The sequence below is a fragment of the Mauremys mutica genome, chromosome 3 (assembly GCF_020497125.1).
Source record: "Mauremys mutica isolate MM-2020 ecotype Southern chromosome 3, ASM2049712v1, whole genome shotgun sequence".
Taxonomy (NCBI): domain Eukaryota; kingdom Metazoa; phylum Chordata; order Testudines; family Geoemydidae; genus Mauremys; species Mauremys mutica.
In genome coordinates, this window is record NC_059074.1 from 115568154 (window position 1) to 115580721 (window position 12568).

Here is a 12568-nt window from a genome sequence, read left to right on the forward strand (position 1 = left end):
TCTTTAAGTCCACACGTGTAACTGCTTAGGGTCAGTTTGTATCTGGTTAGAGCACAAAGGTTTATTTGGGTGGGAGGGGGAGAAAATGTCACAAGAAGCCTCCCTCCCTCTGTCATGGCCCCTACACTCCTCTAGATACAGGGACTTCAGTGCCCCATGGTCACAAGTCACTCCATAGAGGAGATACAGAAAGGCGACCGGCAGCTCCCAGCCGACTCCATTGGCTGGTGTAGGGTAGGAGCACAAAAGGATAGTACAACAGATGTGTTCTCCCTTGTGCTTCTGTGAGGGATTGTACCCAAGGCACAATCCCTCCCAAAGCTCCCCCGGGACAATACACCTTTGCATCACAGACACAATCCTGCTTGCTAGGTACAGCAAGCTCTTATTCATTTATGATTGCAAACAGTTTTTTAAAAATAGTTAAAGCATTATGATTCACCACATCCTACTCATCTTATTCATGCAATTTTAATGGGAGCACTCACGTGATGGGTAAGACGAGGAAGATTCAACCCAAAGAGAATGAAATGACCCGTCTTTTTTCTTCTGCGATGTGAGCAGCAGTTAAACTGCACTGAGCTCATCAGCCTGCCTCGGGGCTGAGCCACTGCAAACCACCCACACCCCAGGTTTTAAATGGGGCTCCAGGTTTCTCGGCCGAGAGGTGTAAGATTGTACTGTTAGTTTAAGTAGATATTTGGGGTCAAATGCTACTTGCTTTGCTCATGCAAAGCTTCTGCTGAAGTATGAGAATCAGGACTGGCTGCTGAAGTTGGAAAAAAATGAATAGGGTAGTGAGTTTGAAAAAGAAATAGGAAACTAGACACCAAAGCTGTTGTTTATCAGAGCAGTAACTGGGACAGGAGCTCTATATTTTGCTTTGTTAAGAGCTTTGGTATACATCTAGGTAGAAGGTTAAAGAAGGACCAAGAATATTTTGTCATCTGAGATTTTGTAGTTTGTGCTAGTGTGATGGTATCAAGTACACAACTGGCACTAATTCGTTCACCTCATTGTTAATAAATGAAGTTCAGTGACCGAATTAGTCATTATTAGAATTAAAATTAGAATTACAATTAGAATTAGCCTTGGAAAGCTCAGAAAACTCTGACAGGTTGATATGGTCAGTTGGAACAATTTCTCAAATTCAATTACTTCAGTGAAAGAGGCACTAAGTTCACAATAGTTGTTGAATGACATTTTGCATTACATTTCTGGCTACCTTGGTTTGAATGATTTTAGTACAGTCCAACTTGATTTTCTGCATTTGACAGAAGGTTAGTGTTTCATCAGACATATGACATCTTGATGTGAAGGCAACTTTCATTTGAACAAATGAGTTAATGTCACACAGAGTAGCTCTTTGTTTTTTTACTCTAGAAACTGGTTCACTTTCATTTAAAAAAATAATACATTTGCATAAAGTTTTTGAGATCTACCATTTCCCCACAAAAAGAGTCTATTTTCAGCCATGTAATGAAATGTAAAGAACTCTGAATGCCAAGCAGTTTTTCATTTTGAGATGAATATTTTGAATACATCTAATTTTAGTGAAACCATCTGGGGCAAGATATTCAAATCTGGGTGTTATGGCTGTACCTACAGAAACATGAATAACTGTGAGCCCAATACCAGTTTTCTACTTTTCATTACTTGTTACCTTCATTAACAATATTGCATTGATATCGGCTATGTTGCAACTTTCGTGATAATGTAAAAATAAAATCAAAACATTAATTTCTCTCTTTTTGTGGAAATCAAGCAGTCCACAATGGCAAAGTGTTTGCACATTCCTCATTTAGGGGGAACCTGAAAACCTCAGGTTAACATAGATGCAGTAGTCTGCGTTGGAAACAAGTTGCAAGCAAATTGTGTTATGGAAAACTAAACAAACAGGATAAAACTCAGTTTTACCAAGCAACTGATTGAAAGCTTTTAGGAAGAGAAAGCGTGTCCTTCGGAAGGTTTCAGGCAACAGTGAAACAATAGTAAGCTGATCCACAGTCGGACCCCATAAATCAGTGGATAGTGCCCTTATAGTGTACTGTACTTATTCAAATACATCCAGCTAACTTCCCTGAAAAAAAGTGTAGTCTATAGACACAGATTCTACATGCTAAAGTTGCATCAGAAATAATAATGCCTTGAAGTGGATAGGTCTGGAGTGCATAGGGGCATAGTGAGGAATGAAAAGTGCAGCCACTTAATGGATTTTAGTTCCAGTTCATTGCGAGGTTGTACTCCATGCCTATTTTTGTTCTTGTTTTATTGTTCTGAAGAAAATACTAAAAACATTACAACAGGGCCAAATGGGGTGACTTTGTTCTTGCTTTCAATACAGCATGAGCTTCCAGCTTTCTGCAATAGCTATAGCCATCTTACCAACTGCAAATAATATTATTGAAAGAGTAATCCATGTTTTCATTTGGAACTTCATGACCATAGGATCTAAACATTTGACTAATCAGACACTGCAGTACACCATTTAAAATAAATGTACAAATTCAAATGCAAGCAAATACCAAGTTAAACTTGCTCAGAATTCCTTGTCAATGATTTTGGATCAGCTGTTGGGGATCCTGATGTTTCAGATGTACAACATTTAACTTTTTAAGATACTACTCTCACTTCATCTCTATGTTCAGCAATTTAAATATTTGTCCTGTCAAGTAATTATTTTACTAGGCCAATATTGCAAGCCAATAGTTTTTGTACCTCATAATGCACTGAGCGGAGATATCAAAAGAGCCTAAGTAATCTAGGAGCACAAATTCCACTGAAAGTCCCCAAAGCTCTTTTGATAATTCCACCCAGTTCTTTCAGCCACTCAAAAAGTTCCAGAATGTCCTTACAGTGACACTTTTGTCCTCCTGCTTGTCTGAAACAATGGAAGTAATTTATATTTGGGACCTGATCCTTTATGCTCTGGGAATCCAGTACTCTTGTGGACTTCAGCTGGTGCATCAGGAGCCAGATTCTAATCTCAGTTACACTGGTCTAAATACAGTGAGGTCAGTGATGTTACAGCAAATTTACACAGGTATAACTAAGAGCACTATTACTATGTTATTGTAACCAGGTGATTAGGCTGATGTCCTATCCATTCTGTCATCAGTTAATATTTATACAAGCATGATCTCAGTTATCATCTCCAAACCATTAAGGCATTTTTCAAATCACTACATACCCATCAATGCACATTCTATACCTCTATCAACATAAAATAAGAAAGCTATTAAAACCCTTTCCCTGATGTCATTCAGTATGCTGCAGGGTATATGGAAAGTAGAAGTCAAACTAAGGGCTTGGCTACACTTACAAGTTGCAGCGCTGGGAGTTACAGCGCTGGTCATGCAGCTGTGTAGGGCCAGCGCTGGAGTGTGGCCACACTGACAGCTACCAGCGCTGCAGTGTGGCCACACTTGCAGCACTTTCCAGCGCTGTATTGAGAGGTGCATTGTGGGCAGCTATCCCACAGAGCACCTCGTCCCGTTTTGGCGCCGTTTTGGCGCTGAGTATTGTGGGAAGGGGAAGGAAGTGTGCGGGTCATTCCGCTTCCTGTTCCAACGCCCCGTGGTGCATCGCTTCAAATCCCAGCAGTCTGTCTTTCTGGCAACGTTTGGCGCCATTGTGAGTGTCTTTCTGCTCTGTGTGTGAATCGCGATTTCTGTGGGAAATGGAGCCCGAGCTGCTGAGGACTGTGCTGATGAGTGTCGCCAGCACAACACGTTTGGCAGTCGAGCTATTCCTTCAGCTCCAAAGTGACAGTGAGGAGTCTGACGATGATATCGATATCGATTCTCCTGCCGCGTGTGACACTAAAGTGCTTATGGCATTCACGGAAATGCTCAGCACCGTTGAACGCCGCTTTTGGGCTCGGGAAACAAGCACTGAGTGGTGGGATCACATCGTCATGGAAGTCTGGGATGACGAGCAGTGGCTGCAGAACTTTCGTATGAGAAAAGCCACTTTCATGGGACTGTGTGCTGAGCTCGCCCCCACTCTGCGGCGCAAGGACACAAGATTGAGAGCTGCCCTAACGGTGGAAAAGCGGGTGGCCATTGCAATCTGGAAGCTGGCAAATCCAGACAGCTACCGGTCGGTCGGTGGAACCAGTTTGGAGTGGGAAAGTCGACCGTTGGAATCGTTTTGATGCAAGTTTGCAAGGCAATTAATCGCATCCTGCTAAGAAAGACCGTGACTCTGGGGAGCGTGCAGGACATTGTGGATGGCTTTGCACAAATGGGTTTCCCTAACTGTGGAGGGGCAATAGATGGGACGCATATTCCTATTCTGGCCCCCCCCACCTGGCATCAGAGTACGTTAATCATAAGGGGTATTTCTCTATGGTTCTCCAGGCGCTTGTGGATCACCGCGGGCGTTTCATTGACATTTACACAGGCTGGCCTGGAAAGGTGCATGATGCACGCATCTTTCGGAACAGTGGCCTGTTCAGGAAGATGCAGGCAGCGACTTTTTTCCCAGACAGGAAGATCACAGTAGGGGACATCGAAATGCCCATTGTGATCCTTGGAGACCCCGCTTACCCGTTATTGCCTTGGCTCATGAAACCCTATACAGGGAAGCTTGACAGGAGCAAGGACCAGTTCAATTACAGGCTGAGCTGGTGCCGAATGACTGTGGAGTGTGCTTTTGGCCGTTTAAAGGCACGCTGGCGTTGCTTGTATGGGAAGCTAGACTTGGGGGAAAGCAGCATCCCCGCGGTTATATCCGCTTGCTGTACCCTCCATAATATTTGTGAAGGGAAGGGTGAAACATTCAGTGAGGCATGGACCACCGAGGTTCAAGTCCTGGAGGCTGAATATGCACAGCCAGAGAGCAGGGCTAATAGAGAGGCCCAGCACAGGGCTTCAAGGATTAGGGATGCCTTGAGGGAAGAATTTGAGGCTGAAAGCCAACAGTAATGTTTGCTGCCTTGCATGGGAGTGAATTGCACTGTTTACACTGTTATTCTATTATCCCTAAAATGATTTGCAGTGCCTCTTTCTTTACTGGGCTAAGGTATCTTTCACTATCTGCTATAATAAAGACTGTTTTCAAAGCCAAGAATTGTTTTATTGAAAAGAAAAAAACTTCCTTGACAGACAGACACACAACATTTCATGAACACAAGAGGGCAGGGGTGTGGGTTGGTGAACTGTACAGTCACAAGTTTGCATATGTCCTGTCTGGAGTGCTGTTTAACGAATCCTGCACTTCAGGGTGCATATACTGCATGGTGATGGGGGTTGAGTGCAGAGGGTAAGGGTGGTAGGTATCAGGGCTGGTTGGTGAGCGTACAGGTGTTGGAGGCAGCTGGTGGTGGTAAGAACCTGAATGCTGGGGAAAGGTGGTTTGAGCTGACATTGGGGCACAAGGCAAAAAGCTTTGGGACGGGGGGGGGGAGTAGCACGGTAGTGCTCTGCTTGCATGGCAACGAGTGACTCGATAGAGTCCGCTTGGCGCGACAGGATGCTTAGAAGCTGCTCTGTGCTTTTCCTTTTGGCCACTGCATTTCTCTTGCGGATCCTGCTTTCCCTCTGGCGGATCTTGCTTTCCTTCTCTCTCCACTCCTTCAATTCCTTTCTCTCTGTAGCAGAGTGATGAAGAACAGTTTTCAGCATGTCCTCTTTGCTCTTTCGGGGATTTTTTCTCAAATTTTGAAGCCTCTGTGATGTTGAACATCTGGGCAGTCCAGTAGTCAAGGTCACTGTAGAAACACAGAAATGACAACATTTAACACGGGCAGCATTGTATTCACTATCTCCAGACATGAATTGTTACACTGAGGGAGTTCTCACTTTAGCATTCTTTTCCCAAACGCATAACACAACAGAAGCCACGAAATGGTGAGTGAGGGGTGCTTATAGAGGGAGAAGTGGGGCTTGACTGATAGAGGGGAGCTGGTTGCTTCGGGTAATCTGGAGTGCTAGAGGGGTTGAGTGAAGATGCAGCTGCAGGGGTGATCTTATCTCCCTATCTCTTCACTAAAGAGTCTCCCAACATTTTTCACAGGAGTTAATCCTGGAAGATGTCTCCTTGCTGCGAGTCACTAGGGAACAGCGGGAGGCTCTTTTAGAGCAATGTGGATTCCGCCCGGGACCCTACGCGGCTTGCCTGTGTTCAGAAATGGTCCCCCCACCACTGGCAGCACAGTGGCGCGGACGCGTCACCGTCACTGGGACAAGGGACACAGTGGCTCTGCCTATAAACCTGCGCAGGCATATTGCCCACGCTCTGGATGAAACTTTTGCTGAGATAACTGAAGCAGATTACCGCGACGTGATAGACCACATCAACGGGCTATTCCACATCTAGAGGCTGGCATGCATGCAGCCATAACCCCCCTTCCTCTCCAGAAACATTTCCACCCAGAAAATAAAAGCCGCTTACCGGTAACCCGCTCCTCTGCTTGTCCTTCTGCAACTGCTGGCTGCTGTGATTGGGTACTTTCCTCCTGGCTTGAGAAGAGCTCCTGGCTGCATGCCTCCAGGGACTCTGGGGTGTCTTCCCCCATCCCAGGAGCTTCACTCGCGGTTTCCTCTCCCCCCATCGCCGCCGCCGCCTCCGCCTCCGCCTCCTCCTCCTGTCCCCCAGCCTGCTCAGAAGTGTCCATCGTTATCCTGGGATTGGCAGTGGGGTCACCCCCAAGTATCTCGTCCATCTCCCTGTAAAAACGGCAGGTCGTGGGGGCAGCTCCGGATCGGCGATTCCCCTCTCGGGCTTTGTAATAGGCACTCCGCAGCTCTTTAACTTTCACCCTGCATTGTAGTGCGTCCCGATCATGGCCCCTATCCAGCATGGCCCTTGATATCTGCTCAAAGATATCGTAATTCCTACGGCCGGAGCGCAGCTGTGCCTGCACAGATTCCTCACCCCAAACACTGATGAGGTCCATCAGCTCGCCATTGCTCCATGCTGGGGCTCGTTTGCCACGTGGAGGCATGGTCACCTGGAAAGATTAACTGATTGCACTCCACACCTGGCTGCAGCAAACAGGAAGGAGATTTTTAAAATTCCCGGGGCATTTAAAGGGCGGGTCACCTGAGGCAAGAGCAGTAGAGTGCAAACTGATGAGCAGAGTGGCTGAACAGGAATTCTGGGATAACTCCTTATTCCTTGGAGGACACTTAAAGCGCTGGTGAGTGTCCACACCTGCTGAGCAGCGCTGGATCACCAGCGCTGCACTCCTTATACCCCTGCCGGGATGGGTTTTCAGCCAGCGCTGCAGCCAGGGAGTTGCAGCGCTGGTTGTGCCCTGCAAGTGTGGACGGGGTGTAATTGCAGCGCTGGAAAGCCTCCACCAGCGCTGCAACTTGTAAGTGTAGCCGAAAGCATAGTCTAGTGCAGTGGTGGGCAACCTGCCGCCCATGTGCTGCATGCAGCCTGTCATAAACATACAGCTACGGGTAGCATAAAATCCCTCTTTACCCTGTAAAGGGTCAATTCCTCTTTTACCTGTAAAGGGTTAAGAAGCTCAGATAACCTGGGTGGCACCTGACCAAAAGGACCAATAAGGGGAGAAGATACTTTCAGATCTGTGGGGGAAGGTTTTTTGTCTGTCTCTCTCGGAGCCAGCCAGGAAACAGGACAGGGAAATTACATCTCCTTAAGCATATCTGAACTAAGCATCTAGTATTGCAGAAATAGTAAGTAATAGGAAAGAAATGCGTTAGGTTATCTTTTGTTTTAGCTTGTGAATTTTCCCTGTGCTAAGAGGGAAGTTTATCCCTGTTTTTATAACTTTACATTTTGCCTAGAGGGGAATCCTCTGTGGTTTTGAGTCTTTTGTTATTCTGTAAAGTACTTACCATCCTGATTTTACAGAGGTGATTCTTTTACCTTTTCTTTAATTAAAATTCTTCTTTTAAGAACCCGATTGATTTTTCATTGTTCTTAAGATCCAAGGGTTTGGGTCTGTGCTCACCTGTACCAATTGGGGAGGATATTATTCTCAAGCCTCCCCAGGAAAGGGGGTGAAGGGACTTGAGGGGATATTTGGGAAAGGTAGGGCTCCAAGTGGCCCTCCCTGAATGTTTGTTTTAATCACTTGGTGGTGGCAGCGATACTAAGGCAAGGAAGGAATTTGTGCCTTGGGGAAGTTTTTAACCTAAGCTGGTAAAAATAAGCTTAGCGGGTCTTTCATGCGGGTCCCCACATCTGTACCCCAGAGTTCAGAGTGGGGAAGGAACCCTGACATGGTCCATCAGGATAATCTGATTGCAGACCACAAGACTTTTGCTGACATTGACCATCTACAAGCATGGCTCCCTGCAGCTCCCAGTGGCCACAGTTCGCCATTCCCAGCCAATGGGAGCTGTGGGAAGTGGCAAGGCTGCAGGGACATCCTGGCTGCCACTTCCCGCAGCTCTCATTGGCTGGGAACGGCGATCTGCAGCCACTGGGAGCTGCGGGGGGCCATGCCTGCAGACAGTCAACGTCAGCAAAATGTCTTGTGGTCCGCAATCAGATTACCCTGATGGGCCGCATGCAGCACGTGGGCCGCAGGTTGCCCACTACTGGTCTGGTGGGAAAAGCGCTGGAATGTTGGGAAATTCGTATTTTATTCCCAGTTCTGCAACCTTGGGCAAAATCCTATCACTTCTTTGCACCTGTTTCCATCCCATCCTTTGTGTTGTATGTTTAGATTGTAGGCTTTTCATGGCAGGGACCATCTCTTACTATGCATTTGTATAAGTAGTGAAACGGGGCCTTGATCTTGGTGGGCGTCTGGGCACTGCTGTAATAAAACCAAGAAATTTATCCTCAGCGTGGCCTAAGGACCAGATGAAGTTGATGGAACTTGCATGCATCCAAGGACAGAATTTGGCTCTAAAACTAGAAATCAGCATTGTATACAGTTAGTATCAAGAATAATGTATATTTTCAGCTAAACTTACTGGAGGCTGACATACATTCTCACATGTTTCTCTGTAACCTGTTTGTCCTCAGGAAGTGTCTGTTTCACTGGGGTTATAATTCATAGTATTCACAGACACTTCCTGCTGCTAGGAAGTCTAATTATCACAGAATTAAGAGACTGGGGAAAAAAGACAGTTAGGTCATAGATACATATATTTTAAAGACAGATGGGACCATTGTGATAATTTAGTCTGACCTCCTATATAACACAGGCCAGGAATTAATTTCCACTTCCAATCCAACTGTGGTTAAACTAGGGTATATCTGTTAGAAAAAACATCCAATTTTAATTACAAAAATCACAGCAATAGAGAATACAACACAACCCTTGCTATGTTCTCCAATGGTTAGTTACCCTCACTGTTAAAAATATTACACCTTATTTCTAGTTTGATTTTTTCTAGTTTCAGCTTCCAGCCGGAGGATCTTCTTATATCTTTGTCGTCCAGTTAGTTACTAGCTCCTGCATTGGCAGGGAGATTAAGAACTATGCCCTGTAGCAAGCAGTAGTGATGGAATGGTCATCCCCAAATCGAGACAAAGCTGAATACATCTCACAAGAGACTAGGGGGCAGATTCTGAAGCCATTGAATTAGAGATTAATGTAGTGCCATGATATTGCAGTGCATATGAGCAGATGACCATAGGCCTTTTTTTTGTACAGTAGAAAAGAGAATGAATAAGTTGTCTGGCACCTTACTTGTAAGTCAGCTGGAAGTTTTGAGTCATAGGCCAGTGAAAACTGGACAGGACAATGTTTATTTAGGAGCAGAGAAGCATGACAATGTTGCTCTATTATATGAAAAGATCATTGAAATACCAGTAAAATCCATTGATAAAGCTGTATAACTATGAATGATACAGCCAAGCAACCGCCAAGCTATGTTATACAGAACCTAGCTAGTCAATAAACCTCTCCTACCTCCCTATTTATGTTTGCCAAAAAAAACGTATCTGCTTGAAATTTCACACACTCAATCTTATACAGCGATAGATTTTTTTCCTTTTGAAAATGTGAGGCCATAAGGAGAATAGTAGTATTAGGTTTAATTAATTTAATATTTTCTGAACTTTTTTGGCTTGTCTCAGTTCCCAAGACCTAGAGACTCCATGTTTATTTGATCTTCACAAGAATTGGTACCCGGTGCTAGTTTTTTGGGTATAGAGGGGTTTCTCAGCAAGATATAGAAATTAAAATTAGTTCATGCATGCACTTTGGGCTCTGCAGTATTAAATCCTCATGCTGGCTTTTATGGGACTCACGAAGTTTGCAGCAGCTGAATGCCAACTCTCTGTATCATGCACCACGCATTTTTTTAGAACTCTGCATAGTGCAGCTACTCTGGTGCCAGCTTCAGAAAGCTCATGTTAGAGCAGTTCATATTCTCTTCTAATCAAGGTGATGCATGTAGAGATACTTCTCAGAACCTGACCCTGTTTTCAGTTGCCTATAACTTTGTAAACTTTAACCATTCAAGCTGAAGTTTTCTATTCTGAGTGTCTGCCTCACACTGACTTTTTCTGGAAAGTTTCAGAAAAAAACAGTTTCTCCAAACAATTATAAGGAAAAATATATATTTGCCCATGTTAAAAAAAATCCTATAACTTTTTCATTGAGAAGCTCTAGCATCTCCATACGTTAAAGCAGGGACTAGAAGTTCAGTGGGTTGTTGATGGTAGGAAATTCCTCTGGTGTCAGGGATGTGCCTTTTGCTTTCTGAAAATACACCCTCTTTTGGGCAAATTGTGAGTATCTGAGAATTTAAGTTCAGGCATGCTCAGTAAAGACTTGTTAAGAGTTCAGCAGCTAAATTTTCTGGAGGATCTGTCTGCACTGAGCATGATCCAGCTCCTCACAGATCCCACTTGCCAACCAGACTGTGCATGCGCCATCCTGGGCTGAGCAGGTCTTTTCCTGTAGTTGCTGCTCTGGAGACTGCAAAAAAAATCTGCTGCATTTTAATACAAGAACTCTGAAAACTAAACTAGGAAACTGCACTCAATCACTAGGAGGACAGCTGAACAAAGCATTTTTAAAAATAAAGTGTCATGTATTTCACTCCTGATCAGTTATTTTTGCTTAATTCTTCTCAAGAAGGTCTCTTTACAGGTTATATGTTTAAGCTGTTCAGCTTCTTCCCTCTTAATATGAGGTGACCAGTCAGTATACTACCCCTTAATGCACATTCAAGGGACAAACACTGATGTCCATGATCAAATTGGTCTGTGGCTTGTTGTAGTTTTGTATATATATGTTTTGTCTTGCACAATCACTAGTGTATTATTCAAAAAGGTTTGTTAGCCACATGCTAGAAGACAGCAATTCAGACAGTGAAATATGTATGAACATGCACATCACCATGAACAGGCAAGTCAGTCTTCAGCTTGCAGTTAAGAGTCTCCATGATTTTTAGAAAAGTTTTATAACCTTTAAATGTTACCACCTACTAGGCAAAACCTAGCTGGTAGCTTGAGGCAAGTTTCATTGTATTAGCGTGCAATTAGTTTTGGCTCATATTGCATGAGCAAGCTCTCATATAATTTGACATACTCTTCTCTTCCCATTGAGGAAAGTGAGAGATTGGCAATTGGCTTCAAGGAGAGTAGGATCATGCCTTTTATTTCTACATGCCAAACTGAAGTATGGTCTCTGTTGGATAGTTCCTCACTCTAACAGAACCTACAAAAGCAAGAAGTTTTGTTGAATTGTCTTCCTAAACCTGGGGGTAGGGAGGGATAATGTGGTCCTGCATGAGATTCTGCAAGTCTTTCAATAAACAAGCTGCAATGGAATGAATAGAGGAGAGAGTTTTAGCCTTTATTGTCTATTCCTTGGTTTAGACAATGTTTTAGTTTTAATATGAAGTGGTGTTGGTACTGTATATTTGCTATTGCAGTATACAATCTATGTACTTCTATATAATATGAGTTTAATAAGAGTGTAGGGAAGAATATATTTCTCTGTACATTCATATGCATTTTCCTAATTAGATAACAGAAATCTATATTACAAGAAACTCTGGTTTTAAGTGGAGCCTTTCATACTCTCAGCATCTCAAATCCATTAAGATGTCATTAGATGCTGGTGATGCTGCTGCCATGGAGGCAGACACAGCAAACATTATGCACCAAGCTGCAGTTAGCAGCCTTAATATTAGACTGTATTTTACAGAAGGAACTTTGATCAATACTCTGAAATTCTATCCCGTCCCACCTCAACTCTGAATGAGCTGTGGAATCTTTCTGCTGCCAAGATAACCAAAGATGTGGAGAAGGGACCCCGCCCCTTTCTCTGCAGTATAGCACCTCTAAACTCATCTTAGTACCATGCTGTCAGGTATGAGCCTAGGTGCCGATGTGGTACAGTAGGGTGACTAGACAGCAAATGTGAAAAATTGGGATGGGGTGGGAGGTAATAGGAGCCTATATAAGAAAAAGACCCAAAAATCAGGACTGTCACTATAAAATCAGGACATCTGGTCACCCTATGGTACAGCATCCAAATAGTTTGTTCTGCTTACAAATATGCACTTATTTTCAGGTTTTGAAGTTGTTTTTCCATATGTGCCAGCATATTACAACTACTTGGCTTTCTGGCTAAGGGCAATATGTAGATAAATACTTTGATGCACTGTATTTACTG

The 12568-nt window shown here is 43.9% G+C and overlaps 1 protein-coding gene across 5 annotated transcripts in view; it reads right to left on the bottom strand.

Annotated features, from left to right (window-relative positions):
* The window catches only part of RGS17 (regulator of G protein signaling 17), a 177861-nt gene that overhangs the window by 8754 nt on the left and 156539 nt on the right, over positions 1–12568 (bottom strand). The gene's annotated exons all lie outside the window — the stretch shown is intronic.